Raw genomic sequence first — 17233 nt, forward strand, 5'->3', positions numbered from 1 at the left:
ACTATGGGACTCATAATGCCAAGATGATTTTACTAAAATCCTGAATTTGCAAAGTTCCAGATATGGAGTTACATTAAATGAATATAGCATATTACCAGGCACTCTGTGGATTCTAATGAGCTATCTTTTTACTTATATTTGTTACTTTCCTATGACTTAAAAATTATGAGAAAAAATTAATTCTGCCCTTGAGAATTTTTAGTAGGTGGCTGAAAAAAAAATATGAGTGGGGGGTTAACCATGTAGCAATCAAGGATGTGGCTCAAAATATAAAGGTGGAATAAATTGAAGAGTCAAGTAACTCTATAAATCTGTGGTTCTAATGACCACATAAAAGCATCAGTTTATATAAACAGTGCACTCTTACTCTTTTGAAGTACTTCCACATATTTTCCATATTCCATTTCATAGCGCTAAAACTGTCCTGGAGTAAGTTGGGTAGGTGTATCTGTTTCTTTAGCTGGGAAATAGATACAAAGAGGATAAATGATTTATTCTCTCTGGTACATGACAGAGCCATGTACAAGTCCCTTGAGTCGCAGTCTGATTTTTGTCTCCTGTAGACCAGAGTTTTAGCAAGTTGAATACAAGTCACTGGGAGTCTTGAACTATAGATTCTCATGTAGTAGGTCCAGAGTAGTTCCACACATTGCACATTTCTCATAAGTTCCCAGGTGACATTGAAGCTGCTGGTCCGTAGTTTATTCCAGAGTGTATCTAAATCAGTAATCTCTTAGCAGCTGCACATCAATTGTTTCTTTTTAAAGAAAAAACAGGAATTCAAGAGCCCTGACCCAGAAGATTCAGTAGACAGGATTCTGACATCAGTATTTTTTAAAATTCCACTTATGATTTTGTTTCATAACCAGGGCTTAGAACTTTTTCACACTAAGAAGTTACAGCACCTGTAATGTACATTTTTAAAACTTAAAGTGAATCTTTTCATTGCAATTATGCTGAATACAGTTCTATCTTAATATACAAGAGAACACTTTCATACTTTATAAAATACAGAACTTCATTTCTTTCAAATTTCTCTCTCCCATCTTTTGATCTTTTGTTTCTCTAGTTCCCAAATTACAAAATATCATAACACTCTATAATGTCATAAGATGTCAGTTTCACTCATTTTTGTTTAAAATAACATCACTTACAAATTTCAATCCACATTTTCTTTGATCTTTTGAGATGTCTATGTTTCTTGGAGAATTTATTGTCAGGTACAATCTTCATTATAAGGCACATTTTAGAGGTCTGTACAGAGATAAGGAGGAAGTGTTCAAGATACAAAATTGCTTCAATAATTACATTTTGGAAGGGCAAGAAATCTAACAGCTGAATGACAAAGAGATGGCAACCTTACTGCCACAATTAAGTTTCCCTAGTGAGCACAGGGCAAAGGCAGATTGAGATAAGAGCAGGCACTGATAGAAGGCGTGAAGGATGACGTGCCATGCTCGTCCTGCATGTGGTCTCTGGAACTTTGATAATCAAGCAAGTTATCCTCCAGATTTTATACTCATTGGTCTGAGGGGCAGGTTAAGAACCATCTAAAGATATGCACCATGTTCTTTGTAAGGATGACCTTGGCTTTCAAACTATTAAACTCAACTGTAACCCATGTTTACTCCTCAAATTAAGGCAAACAAAGGTGGTGGCCACAGAGTGTAGAATTCTAGAAGAACAGTTCAGGATATTGTGAGTTCTTCCCACCTCAACAGCCCCCAGCCACAATCTCAATATCTTCCTGTTATTGCTTTCTGTCCTTTTTGAGGTCCCTCGAGCAGGAATGCATTCTCAGATGATACTGTTCTTAATGTCTGCAAGCTTTTCGCAATATACCCCCAATCAAAAGAAACATGAACAGTTCTACTCATTAAGCAGTAAGGTCCTAATAACTTGTAAGCCCTTACCTCCCAATAATTCAGTGACTATTGAGCACAGCACAACTTCTCAAACCTTAAAATCAATCAGATGAGACACTGTTACCTTCATTTTGTGTTCTCAAATGATTCTCACATGGTCCTTGCTTTTCATCACAGAAAATCTAGCTTCATAAAAATATGACATAAACCAATGGGACATAGCAATCTAGTGTTCAACCTATTAAAACATGTAGGGTCCAAAACAGTTTACTATATTCCCATGAAATTTTAAAATACTTAATTATGCCCCTGTACATCTTCTATAGCATCCTACAATGCCTTAGAACAAAATTTGGGAAGGATGGCACCCAAGTTTGAGGTCCAAGACTCAGATTTCTAGTCCTGGTTGTTGAGTCTTCTGGCCATGTCTTATGGGTGAAGTTTCTTAATTACACTAAGCTGAGCTTCAGTTGCTTCATTTCAAAATAGAAACAATTTTCAGTGTTCTCAGAGTGAGCATGGCCAAAAATACTTTGTATGTAAAAATGCTAAAGATGTGGAATATTCTCTTAAAAGTGAGTTGGTCTGATATACTGAATTTTAAACTTTCTTTCTTGAATGTATTGACAGAATCTCTTGTTCAAATAAAACATCCCTAAAATGCAAGGAATGATGCTAAAGCTGAAACTCCAGTACTTTGACCACCTCATGCAAAGAGCTGACTCATTAGAAAAGACTTTGATGCTGGGAGGGATTGGGGGCAGGAGAAGAAGGGGACGACAGAGGATGAGATGGCTGGATGGCATCACGGACTCGATGGACGTGAGTCTGAGTGATCTCCGGGAGTTGGTGATGGACAGGGAGGCCTGGCGTGCTGCGGTTCATGGGGTCGCAAAGAGTCGGACACGACTGAGCGACTGAATTGAACTGAACTGAACTGAACTGAAAATGCAAAACACATTTGAGATTCCACACATAGATATTCTGCTGAAAAGGGGTGCTGTCGTTTTCCTCAGACCCATTCTTCATCCTCTTCATGCTGTGTTCTGTTTTCCAAGGGGCATAGACACCCACTATGTTTCCTAGACTTTCTTTCTTTCAATCTCAGAGGGGGCATCCAAGGTATTCCCTCAGCTCAGTCTGCCAGGAGCATCTTCAATAGCCCCGTTTTTCAAGGCTCCATAAAAGGTAGATGAACCTCATGCCAGGTTCTCATTCCTGTTGTATGGCCTCATCTCTCCTCCCAAATCCCCTCCAGTCCTGTGAGTTACGGCAGATTTCTGCAATTGCTTAATCTTGCAGTTGTCTCAACTTCCCTGAGTTGCTCTTTCAAGCTCTTCTAGCCTGTAACTAACTTGCTGCATTAAATTTTCTACATCAAATTTCCTGCTGTTGGTCTTATTTTCATGACTGGTCTCTGACTGATACAAAGGTGTGAACATAGCCCAGAGACCTGCCTCTTGGCCCCAGGTTTCCTGACATAGTCTTCTTCGGGCACATCTGAAAAACATCTTAGGGCTCATTCCTTACTGTATCACTAAATAGCTGTGTAATCTTGGCCAAGTCATGGAACACCTCTGAGCCCCTTTCCTCACTTTGTAAGAATCATACTTACCTTGATCTCTTAAAATAAATGAAAAATATTTGAGGATGATTTAAAATGTGAGACTGACCTTTTATTACACCCCAAGCCTTTGTGTACTTGGATGAAGGATTTATATTTAAATATTGAAAAGATGTTCATTTCCCAAGGACCCCAAAAACATACCTCATCTTCTCACCCATAACATAGGCCTAATTTTGAAGGAAATTCTGAACTATTGTATTAAACAGTAAGATTAAATAAGGATTAATGAACTTCTATCAACTGTAGCAAATTATAACAGATCTTGGTTACAGCTACTGGTTCAGTTACTATTCTGATCTTCCTGTTTATGCCCAACTACCCACACTGAATCTGTGTTCATTCCTTCTTGTACTGCGGTTTCAGCACTTCCAGAGTGCTTTCAGGCACTCCAAATGCAAATTTTCGGTTCATGTACTTAGACGTAATTACCTTTGGTTGCAAGGAGGATGCACGCATGACAGAACATGGAATTAGACAATTCTGGTTTGAGAATTCTTGATCCAAATAGAAAAGTTGAAATGTATATGTTTGTAAATAATTGTGGCCTAGTGTGTATTATAGGTTTTGATTTTCTTTTAAAAATCTTTTAAGTTTCACTTTCTGGTTTGCTGTAACATCAGTTCTGTCTGGAAGAAAGAAGACGTTTGGGTCAGTGTCACTACCACACATAGTCTGATCCGTGACTGAGAGTACTGACTAAGCATTCTATAGCAATACTGAATACATTGTGTTGTGATTGCCTCTTTTCTTGTCTGCCTGGTCCCTAGGCTATTATATACTCGGAAGGGAGCAGGGTTGAGTCATTTCAACATGCCTTTCTAATGCCAGAACAGTTGCCTGGAACACAGGTACTTTTCAAAAGACATGAGATGTATCCTGCATTGAACCTAGACTGGCGATTCATTTCTTATATGATATTATACATGTTTCAATGCCATTCTCCCAAATCATCCCACCCTCTCCACAACCTAGATGTCCATCAGCAGATGAATGGATAAGAAAGCTGTGGTCCATATAAACAATGGAGAATTACTTAGCCATTAAAAAGGATACATTTGAATCAGTTCTAATGAGGTGGATGAAACTGGAGCCTATTACACAGAGTGAAGCAAGCCAGAAAGAAAAACACCAATACAGTATACTAATGCATATATATGGAATTTAGAAAGATGGTAACAATAACCCTGTATGCGAGACAGCAAAAGAGACACAGATGTATAGAACAGTCTTCTGGACTCTGTGGGAGAGGGAGAGGGTGGGATGATTTGGGAGAATGACATTGAAACATGAATAATATCACATATGAAATGAATAGCCAGTCCAGGTTCGATGAATGATACTGGACGCTTTGGCCTGGTGCACTGAGATGACCCAGAGGGATGGTATGGGGAGCGATGTGGGAGGGGGTTCAGGATGGGGAACACATGTATACCTGTGGCAGATTCATGTTGATGTATGGCAAAACCAATACAATATTGTAAAGTAATTAACCTCCAATTAAAATAAATAAATTTATTTTAAAAATAAATAAAACGTTACCACCTGCAATTAAAAAAAAAAAAAGCCACATGAGATGTATCAATGAATGCAAGGCTGGGTGAAGACCAAATGATGCCCTCAGCCTAGTCCAACAATGGTGCCCCTTCAGCCCTTCCATTCCTCAAAATAAAGAGCATAAAGATCATTTACATAAGTCAGTTGGTGAGTTGAATGTGAGCCAGACTCATCAGCTATGTTTATATTGGTTGTAAGTGAAACACTCAAGCTATAAGATGGAAACAAATGTGATATCTGACAACAACTTCAAACCAAACTTTTAACTTTAGTCACTCATCATGACAGAGCATGTTTAATAATACAGATTTAAGTAAAACCTTGTGATATTCCCCTAAACCTCTACTGAAGTCAAAGGAGGCAGTGAAATAGCTAAGGGCAATATAGCTGGGATGAAGAGAAACCTGTGGTACTCCCCTTTCCTTGATGCACCTGCTTACTTGGATGAATGGTTAATCCAAGGCAGACTGAATGGCAGATAATGCAGAGTTGATTCCTGGTAGAGAAAATCTCCTTTACATATTTCCCATCTGATTTTCCTAAAATACCTTAAGCCTTGGTTCGCAGTTCCATTCTATGACTTCTTTCTTCACATGTCTAACCCCTTTCCCAGTCCTATGACATCATGCCTGATTTGAACTTTGCCTATTCTTGCCCTCTGCATTCCGACTGCTCAAGCCATTCCCTCTCAAAATTGGCCTTCTAGTTGTCCAGTCAACTATGCTTAATGTGCATAGCACTTTGGAAAAACATGATAAACATACAATATATTTTTTAAAATTACGTTTTATCCTAATTTGAAAAAAGTTATCTAGTTTGGTGACCAAGCACACATGCATGAATATGTTCTAGGTCTCAGTGTCCTCCTTATTATAAAACAGTAAAGCATGGGTCTTTTTTGCTCTCTTATTCTTTGAAAAAAAGACACAGAAATAAATAAATCACCAAGTTCAAGTTGATATAGTGTTTACAAATTGATAAAGTTACTAAAAGATACAAATGGAAAGTTACTAAGAGATACAAAGTTAAGCCAGAGTCATAAAATGGGTTAGACAGACTTCTGAGAAGAGAGTACATTTTAAATACTGGATGACTAAGATTTTAGGAATGGAAAACCTGTAGTCTCTCCTCACACATCTTCATTATCCAGTTTCATCAAATCTTATTGTTACATAATTTTCCCAAATGGTTTCTTAACCATTGTTAAGAAACAATGGTGGTTCCTAGGATTTTGATTCTATTCACTTTCCCCCTTCCCCACTGGATAAACCAACTGGGAGAATCAATTAATTGAGGTATAACCATACTGTGGAATACTCTATAGTTACAATAAATGAACTGAATATCAACATAAATACATTTTTTTAAAATAGTGAACAGTTAGGTTTATTCCAGTTGTTCACCGCTATAAGCATTGCTCAATAAACACCCATGCACACGTTTCCTTACACACAGGTGTAAGAGTTTCTCAAATGAAATTTGAGATGTGAAATTTGTCCATTTTGAAATATATGCACATTTCCAGCTCACTAAATATGTTAAAATCTCTCCAAGTGGTTTTTCACCAGTTAGTAGCATATAAAAGTTTTCATCTCTCCATGTCCGAAGTGACATTTGGTAATTTAAGAATTTCCATTTTTGACAACCTAATAGTTGTATAATGGAATCTCTTACTTTTATTTACATTAACTGATTATTTGTGAGTATCACATTAGTTCTTAAGTTTATTGGTTGTTCTATGAACTGCCTATTACATCCTTTTCATATTTTCAGTTGTTCTATTATTTCTTATGTTGATTTGTATAACTTGTTTATATATCATAAGAAATATATTCCTGGCTGTATGCATTTAAAATAATTTTGTTTATGAGGTCTGTCATTGTTTAAATTTTTCCTCTTTGATACACATTTGACTACGTTGACAATATGGTTCGGGTGTTTAGTATCTTCTATGAGAAAACTGCTTCTATATTTGGTCATAAAATATTTAATTTTTAAGAAACAGATCTCTAATCTACCTATAGCTTCCTTAGTGAGGTGTGACATAGAAATCCAATTTGCTTTTCTATACAAAAAAAAAGTTTCACAACACTGTATTTGTTGTCACTGCTTTATATTCTGCTTCTGATCTCTTCCTAAAAATATTCTTTCCAGAAAATTGCAGCACATTTTAAAGGAGATATCTTTTCTTTTCAGTGATGTTTTAGATATAAGTAGCCAGAGGAAATTTAATGCATTGGGTTGGCCAAAGCAATGTACAGTCTGTGTGTATATTCCAGAGGCAATGAACTTCTGGAAATCTTGTTTCTAAAATATTCAGTATGAGATAGTACTGGACTGGAGAGCAAAGAGGGGAGAAAATGCACTAAAGATGCCAGTGTCCTTTGGGTACGTCAGCTACATATCCTGAGGCAAGGACCACCGCACTGGGGAATAACCAGTGTCCCACTCAAGCCAGAAGGTGATCTTGGGCTTCTAGTGACTCTGAAATGTGTCCTTAGGACTTCACCTTTAGCCTGAACTTATCTTTGGCCCATAATCCAGCATTCTATGACAATCTCCAGATCAGCATGTTTCTGGGAGCCACGCAGGGAGAGACTTGTTAAAGGCGTTCCAGTGTGCCGCCATCTTCAGAGAGACATAGCCCCCTATCAGCACCCTGCCCTCAGGTTAGCAGCTCACTGCAATGTTTCACTGAAGGAAGTTGACCACCACATACTGAATGGAATGCTCTCTTCTGGGAAACATTGGATCATCTATCAGGGAAAGAGAAATGACAGAACAAACTACTCAACAAACTGTCTCCAGCAAGCATCTCTGAGGAAGCCAGTGGACAGGAGACAGATGGACATTACTGAATTATCTCAGATAATAAAGGATAGCCTGTAATGTAATCAGAGCCTGCAAAATTGCTGTTTAAAAAAAATCCTAAGCTCAGGTAGTAAAGAGACACATATGAAAGCAGTAATTCCTAGGTTCTTTTTTTCATTTTAACACTCCTATAATTTAAAAAATTTTTAATGGATTTTTATTTTCAGGACCTGGAAATACAAAGGTCCTCCTAAGCTGAGAGCAAATGCTTCCAGTGTTAGCCTGAAGCTATTTTTTTATTGGAGGAGTTACAGACCCTCAAGAAGAAGGGGTTTATAATGGAAAAAATGAGACAGCATCAACCATAATGAAGCTCAGAAAATAAATAATAAAAACCCTGTTCATGTCTGACACTTCATGTTTCTAAAGAAAACCTCTGCCTTTTATCTAAAATGAGACAGTTGCTGAGGAAATGGATAAAGACCAGGCTGACCGGCCCACAGTGGTACATTCCCTTCAGATTATTCCTCAAAGATGAAGCATTTTATGAGAAAGACAAGCATATATTTCACACGTTTTTTTAACTTTACCTTTACAACCCTGCAGGGAAGAGTCCCTTGATATCTGCTAGATTTTCCTTACTTTCAGCCTCCCAGATAAATGCAGCAGAAACCCTTTCAGCAAAGTCTCCAGTGAAGAGCGGACTTGCTTTTTCAGCTGAATTCTGTAATGTCTTGATGCAGGGAAAGGGAACAACAGAGTTCCCAGGGCCCAGTTCTTGGTGGAATAAATGGAGATTCTACGTGTAGACTCCTCCATAATGGAGCATATGGTTTCTTGGTGCAACAGTACTTTTTAAAACAATATATGGAAATAAAGCACTCAGTTAATATCCTCATGGAGCTGGGGACTGTACACACGGCAGTATATGTGAAACCATCCCTGTCCTCAAGAAACTCCTGTTCCAGGAAGCAGAGGCAGCCATCAAACATGCCTGCTCACAGCTATTAAACACTTTAGCTTTTCTACTACGTTTAACTCTTCACACAGATTATGTTCTGTAACCTGCACAGCAGTCCCAATGAAATAAGAACTATCATTATTACTGATTTTTGTGATTTTTTTTAATGTATTTATTTTTGATTGGAGGATAATTGCTTTACAATAGTGTGTTGGTTTCTGCCGTACATCAGCATGAATCAACCATAAGCATGCATATGTCCCCTCCCTCTTGAACCTCCCACCCCATCCCACTCCTCTAGGATGTCACAGAGCCCTGGCCTTGAGCTCCCAGAATAATACAGCAAAATCCCACTGGCTATCTGTTTTACATATGGTAATATACATGTTTCAATGATACTCTGCCCCACCCTCTCCTTCCTCGCACTGTGTCCAAAAGTCTGTTCTCTATGGCTGTGTCTCCTACTTTTTAAGATGCTGAAATAGTCTCAGGGATTAATGAGCCTCCCCAGAGGGCATCCAGCAGGCAAGGATTTCTATATTTTCCCAGTTCCACAAGCCAGAATGTGTACTGGTGGAAAACAATCCTTGCTGTTAATATCAAGAGGTATAGTAAATTCAAAATACTTCACTGCCTATCAATAAGCTGTGGTGAATAGTATAAATATACTGAAGCCTCCTTCAGTATTGGTATCAGGGGTCAAGCCAAGGCACCGTCTCTAAGACAATTTCCATAGGACCTATTTCCCTGATGGCTCAGACAGTAAAGAATCTGGCTGCAAAGCAGGAGACCTGGGTTTGATCCCTGGGTCAGGAAGATCACCTGGGGAAGGGAATGGCTACACATTCCAGCATTCTTGCTTGGAGAATTCCATGGACAGAGGAGCCTGGCAGGCTCATCCATGGAGCTGATCACAGTTAGACACCGCCGAGCAACTAACATTTTCACTTTCCCTTAGTAAGATTCAAGACAAGCCAACATTACTCGAATTTTTATTCAACTGAATTCATACAAGGTAGTGGTGATAGCAACCCATCCTGTCACTCTTGAAGTAACTTCCTAATTATATCTCATGCTCTCTTACACCCCAGTTATTTCTCTGCCTTAATTTTAGCACAATAAGCTTTGGGCATAATTGCATTGGTTTTTAGAGTTTGGCCCCTCACCACATTTTAAATCCTGATGCTGCTATATTTGTAAGCTGTATAGTTCACATTCTAAGTTATATTTTGTACTTGTCTAATTCTTCCAGTAAGCTTCAACCTCCTTGAAGGTGAGTGCAATCTATTATTCATTGATGAGTTTTGAAAAGTTTCTAGGTGCCAGGCATGGTGCTCAACTAATGATTTTAAATGTAATGTTAACCTGGGCAAGGTTTCTCAGGTAGTAAATGAAGGAAACAGGATTCAAGCCAAGGCAGTCTGATGCAGAGGCAAAGCTCTAGACCGTTCTTAGAAGCAGACTGTTTTTAACTACTGCAGATTTTTACACCTTTGGGAGACTTTATAACAGAATAGGCTTTTAAATTTTTTTTTCATAGGGAAAAATTTAAACATATAACAAGAATCAAAAAAATAGTATAATGAACCTGTGTATCCATTGTCAAATCCAACAAATTGTCAACTCACAGCCAATCATGCTCCAATTACATCATGTATCATCCCTCAAACACTGTATAATTTTGAAAGAAATTATTTGACATATCATTCTATACAGTATATACCTCTAAAAGGTAGGGTCTTCAAAAACAACCATGACATCATTACCCCACTTTAAAAGATTAGCAATTATCCTTTCCTATCAGCAAACACTTAGTAGGTGCTCAAATTTCTGACTATCTCATAATTTTTTCAGGTTATTCAAATCTGGTTCCCAATATGGTCCATACAACTTAACTATTGGATTTGTTTCTTAAATCTCTCTAATCTAGTATTTTTTTTTTCTTTCTCATGCTTTTGTTTTCCTTCTAGTGTATTTGGTGAAGAAAACAGCTTCTTGCTCCTATAGTATCTCCAGGGTAGATTTTACTGATTGCATCTCTATCCTTTTATTTTCTATTCATCTCTATCCTTTTATTTTCTACAAATTGGTAGTTAAGTATAGATTCTGAATTACATTTAGGTTTGATTGAAGAAGGGAGAGAGTCAAGAACACTTATTAAGTGTTGTTTTATACTTCTATCAGTGGGTACATAATTTCTGGCAGCCATTGATGTTCATTTCCTAAACACCATTTCATTAGGAGTTACAAAAAATGATTTTATAATTTCATGTTTCTTTCTTGATTTATTGCTTCAAGATCTTCTGGAAACTTTTCCTCATTAGTTAGTTCTTTAATTTTATTTATCAGTTCTTTTAATTATGAATTGGTTTCCTGACATATTAAATTGAAGGCTGAAATATATGTTGGTATTAATGTGAGCTTATAGATTTAAGTATTTTCAATGTTGGAATCATCTTATTCATGCTCAAAAATTTCCAACTTCCACCAGGACACATCTTCAAATTTTCTCCTTTAAATATGAGTTAAATAATCTTTGATAATTTTCTTATTGTTTGGTGTTACAAGATGTTGCAGAATTAACTTATACACTTCCTGCTGCTGCTGCTGCTAAGACACTCAGTCGTGTCCGACTCTGTGCAACCCCACAGACGGCAGCCCACCAGGCTCCCCCATCCCTGGGATTCTCCAGGCAAGAACACTGGAGTGGGTTGCCATTTCCTTCTCCAGTGCATGAAAGTGAAAAGTGAAAGTGAAGTCACTCAGTTGTGTCCAACCCTCAGCGACCCCTTGGACTGCAGCCTTCCAGGCTTCTCCATCCATGGGATTTTCCAGGCAAGAGTACTGGAGTGGGGTGCCATTGCCTTCTCCGTATACATTTCCTAGTATCAGCCATTTATCCAAGGAATTCTGGTCTATTTTACTGGGAAAACTTATTTAGAGACTGGAGTATGGATGCTAGTGGTGATTATTGCTATAGGCTGGTCATTCTTTCTAGATTTTTTTTCAGTTGATGGAGCTAAGCTTCATATTTGTTTTGAATCTAAAATAGAATTTTATAGTGACATATTTAATTCAAATTCAAGACAATAGATTTTTAATTAACCTTTTTATTATCATAGCTATTTCTTCTTTTTCTCACACCAAACCCCTAGATTCCATAACCATCAACATAATAACTCCTCTATTTTATCCTAGAACACATACACAACAATCTCAGAATACTATTTTGGTAGATGTCTGATAGCCCCAGTTCTTCACCAACCTCTTACATCTATACACTTTGTTATCTAAACTTTGTTCATACTTACTCTGGACCTATCTGATGATTTTCAGAGTCCACAGGATCTTAGCAACCATTAGACAAAAAATTAGAAAAAATTCTTGCTTGTGTCTGCTTTCTTTCTTGCACTTCCACGATGCCTTAAGAACATGCCCAGGCTAGCCTGCCAGAGGTATTTCAGGTCAATAGAGCCATATTGACTCTGTTATTAATATCTGCCATTCTAGATTAGTGAACAGCCAAATAATCCCCAGCTTGAGCTCACCATGTTCAGCAGAACCATCTATCTAACCAAAACTAATAACATATTCATAAGGCCAGAACATATCAGCTAAACTCTAAAGACTTGTGAGCTAAATAAATATTATTTTATCTTGTATTTGTTTGTTACTAAACATTTTGTCTCTAGGTATAATTTCTACAAATAACACAATGTGATTACTGAAAAAGTATTTTGCAATTTTTTTGTTCATATTATGCTAGGTATGTGCAGTCATATGTTTTCAACATCTGTGAAGAAGTTCCACTCTTTGTAATTATGCTCAACTTGATACAGAGTAAAGTTCATTAATTTTATTATGCCTTCAATTGTCAAGTATTAATTTTAATTTAATTTTGCTTGATAATAATTTAATATTTATATGGTTCCAGGAAATCTGCAAAGCAAGATTTAGGAGAAAATCACAGCTTAAAAAGATACATGCACCCCAGTGTTCATGGCAGCACTATTTACAATAGCTAAGATATGGAGGCAAACTAAATGTCCATCAACAGATGGATAGATAAAGGACATATGGCATATAAATATATAGAAATACATACAATGGAATATAACTCAGTCATAAAACAGAATGAAATAATGCCATATGCAGTAACATGGATGGACCTAGAGATTATCATCCTAAGCGAAGTAGGTCAGAGAAAAACAAATATATGACATCTAAAAAGTGATATGAGTGAACTTATTTATGAAATAGAAATAAACTCAGACTCTGAAAACAAACTTATGGCTACCAAAAGGGGGATATATTAGGAGTTTGGGATTAACATATACACACTATAGATAAAAAAGATTATCAATAAGAACCTACTCTATAGCATAGGGAACTCTATTCAATATTCTATAATAACCTATATGGGAAAAGAAACAGAAAAAAATTGATATATGTTTATGTATAATTAAATCACTTTTTTGTATACCTAAAACTAATACAACATTGTAAATCAACTGTATTCCATATAAAATAATTTTAAAAATAAGATATATTCAGAGAAATACAGTTTTTATCTCTGTCTTTCCATACTGTTTGCTCATGGGCTGAAGGATGGCCATTATTTTAGGATTAGTTTATCTTGTAATTTAAAAATAAATCTAAAAAAATTCAAATTTAAGCATGTTCCTTCTCTTCTAGTATAAAATAGCAGAATATAGAGAAATTCCAAGTTGATATGTGTTATGCCTTGTAGTCAAGGCTAGGGTGTTAGTAGCTAGCTATACTCCTCAGCAATGGCAACCCACTCCAGTACTCTTCCTTGGAAAATCCCATGGACGGAGGAGCCTGGTAGACTGCAGTTCATGGGGTCACAAAGAGTCGGACACGGCTGAGCGGCTTCACTTTCACTTTTCGCTTTCCTGCACTAGAGAAGGAAATGGCAACCCACTCCAGTGTTCTTGCCTTGGAGAATCCCAGGGACGGGGGAGCCTGATGGGCTGCCGTTTATGGGGTGGCACAGAGTCAGACATGACTGAAGTGACTTAGCAGCAGCAGCATACTCCTTGGCAATCATTCTAACATTTTCTGCAAACCATTAAAATGATAATAATAACAGGTAACTTCAGTTTCTCAGTCGTGTCCAACTCTTTGTGACTCCATGGACTGCAGCACGCCAGGTCTCCGTGTCCATCATCAACACTTGGAGTCTGCTCAAACTCATGTCCATTGAATCGATGATGCCATCCAACCATCTCATTCTCTATTGTCCCCTTCTCCCACCTTCAATCTTTCCAGCATCAGCTCTTACCTAATGAGTCAGTTCTTCGCATTAGGTGGCCAACATAATGGAGTTTCAGTTTCAACATCAGACCTTCCGAAGAACATAAAGGACTGATTTCCTTTAGGATGGAATGGAATTTTGGAATGGAATTTTGGATCCCCTTGGAGTCCAGGAGACTCTAAAGAGTCTTCTCCAACAGCACAGTTCAAAAGCATCAATTCTTCGGTGCTCAGCTTTCTTTATAGTCCATCTCTCACATTCATACATGACTACTGGAAAAGCCACAGCCTTGACTAGACAGACATTTGTTGGCAATGTAATGTCTCTGCTTTTAAATATGATGTCTAGGTTGCTCATAACTTTTCTTCCAAGGAGTAAACATCTTTTAATTTCATGGCTGCAATCACCATCTGCAGTGATTTTGGAGCCCCCCCCCCTCAAATAAAGTCTGTCACTGTTTCCACTGTTTCTCCATCTATTTGCCATGAAGTGATGGGACCACATGCCATGATCTTTGTTTTCTGAATGTTGAGCCATAAGCCAACAATTTCACTCTCCTCTTTCACTTTCATCAAAAAGCTCTTTAGGTCATCTTCGCTTTCTGTCATAAAGTCATGCTACTGCTGCTGCTAAGTCGCTTCAGTCGTGTCCAACTCTGTGCGACCCCATAGATGGCAGCCCACCAGGCTCCCCTGTCCCTAGGATTCTCCAGGCAAGAACACTGGAGTGGATTGCCATTTCCTTCTCCAATTCATGAAAGTGAAAAGTGAAAGGGAAGTCGCTCAGTCGTGTCCGACTCTTCGAGACCCCATGGACCACAGCTTACTAGGCTCTTCCATCCATGAGATTTTCCAGGCAAGAGTACTGGAGTGGGGTGCCATTGCCTTCTTCATAAGGTCATAAAGCATGACATATCTGCATATCTGATGTTATTGATATTTCTTCTGGAAATCTTGATTCCAGCCTGTGCTTCTTCCAGCCCAGTGTTTCTCATGATGAACTCTGCATATAAGTTAAATAAGCAGGGGACAATATACAGCCTTGACGTACTACTTCCTTGATTTGGAATCAGTCTGTTGTTCCATGTCCAATTCTAACTATTGCTTCTTGACCTGCCTACAGATTTCTCAAGAGGCAGGTCAGGTGGTCTGTTATTCCTATCTCTAAGAATTTTCCACAGTTTGTGGTGATCCACAGTCAAAGGCTTTGGTATAGTCGATAAAGCAGAAATAGATGTTTTTATGAAAATTTCTTGCTTTTTCGATGATCCAGTGGATGTTGGCAATTTGATCTCTGGTTCTGCCGCCTTTTCTAAAACCAGCTTGAACATCTGAAAGTTCACAGATCACATAATGCTGAAGCCTGGCTTGGAAAATTTGAGCAAGAATTCTCACACACTTTAATAGTGTGTGTGATGAGTGCAATCGTGCAGTCAAACCTGGTAGTTATAACATTCTTTGGCATTGCCTTTCTTTGGGATTGGGATGAAAACTGACCTGTTACAGTCCTGTGGCCACTGCTGAGTTTCTCAAATTTGCTGGCATATTGACTGTAGCACTTTCACAGCTTCATTTTTTAGTACTTGAAATAGTTTAGCTGGCATTCCATCACCTCCATTAGCTTTGTTCATAGTGATGCTTCCTAAGGCCCACTTGACTTCAGACTCCAGGATATCTGGCTCTAGGGGAGTGATCACATCATCATGGTTATCTAGGTCATGAAGATCTTTATTGTATAGTTCTTCTGTGTATTCTTGCCACCTCTTCTTAATATCTTCTGCTTCTGTTGGCTCCATACCATTTCTGTCCTTTATTGAGCCCATCTTTGCATGAAATATTACCTTGATATCTCTAGTTTTCTTGAAGAGATCTCTAGTTTTTCCCATTCTATTGTTTTCCTCTATTTCTTTGCTCTGATCACTGAGGAAGGCTTTCTTATCTCTCCTTGCTATTCTTTGGAACGCTGCATTTAAATGTGTATATCTTTCCTTTTCTCCTTTGCTGTTTGCTTCTCTTCTTTTCACAGCTATTTGTAAGGCCTCCCCAGACAGCCATTTTGCTTTTTTGCATTTCTTTTTCTTGGGGGTGGTCTTGATCCCTGTCTCCTGTACAATGTCACAAACCTTCATCCATAGTTTATCCAGAATATAATCTGATTTCGGTGTTGACCATCTGGTGATGTCCATGGGTAGAGTCTTCTCTTGTGTTGTTGGAAGAGGGTGTTTGCTATGATCAGTTAGCAAAACTCTGTTAGCCTTTGCCCTGCTTCATTCTGTACTCCAAGACCAAATTTGCCTGTTACTCCAGGTGTTTCTTGACTTCCTACTTTTGCATTTCAGTCCCCTATAATGAAAAGGACATCTTTTTTGGGTGTTAGTTCTAGAAGGTCTTGTGAAGTGAAGTCGCTCAGACATGTCTGACTCTTTGCGACCCCATGAATTGCAGCACGCCAGGCCTCCCTGTCTATCACCAACTCCCAGAGTTCACTCAGACTCACGTCCATCGAGTCAGTGATGCCATCCAGCCATCTCATCCTCTGTTGTCCCCTTCTCCTGCTGCCCCAAACCCCTCCCAGCATCAGAGTCTTTTCCAATGAGTCAGCTCTTTGCATGAGGTGGCCAAAGTACTGGAGTTTCAGCTTTAGCATCATTCCTTCCAAAGAAATCCCAGGGCTGATCTCCTTCAGAATGGACTGGTTGGATCTCCTTGCAGTCCAAGGGACTCTCAAGAGTCTTCTCAGTAGGACCTTATTAGTTACATATTTCATTTACAGTGGTATGTATATGTCAAACTCAGTCTCTCGGTTTATCCCTCCTTCCCTCATCCCCTGGTAACCATGAGTTTGTTTTCTATGTCTATAACTTTATCTGTTTTTTAGATAAGTTTATTTGTACCCTCTTTTAGATTCCACATGTAAGCAATATCATATATCTATCTTTCTCTGTCTGACCTAGAGATTGTCCCATATGGTTTCTCTTGAAATTCCCTCCCTTACAAATTGCTGAATTAGTGCTAATCAAAGAGCTTTGAATTCTTCAGAGAAAAGTCTCTAAATATAAAAAATCAATGTCAAAAATATTAAAACTTGAACATACAAAGCTTTGGGGGTATTGTACACCACAACAAGAAGAAAAAGAA

Source organism: Ovis canadensis, chromosome 16 (assembly GCF_042477335.2).
Source record: "Ovis canadensis isolate MfBH-ARS-UI-01 breed Bighorn chromosome 16, ARS-UI_OviCan_v2, whole genome shotgun sequence".
Taxonomy (NCBI): Eukaryota; Metazoa; Chordata; class Mammalia; order Artiodactyla; family Bovidae; genus Ovis; species Ovis canadensis.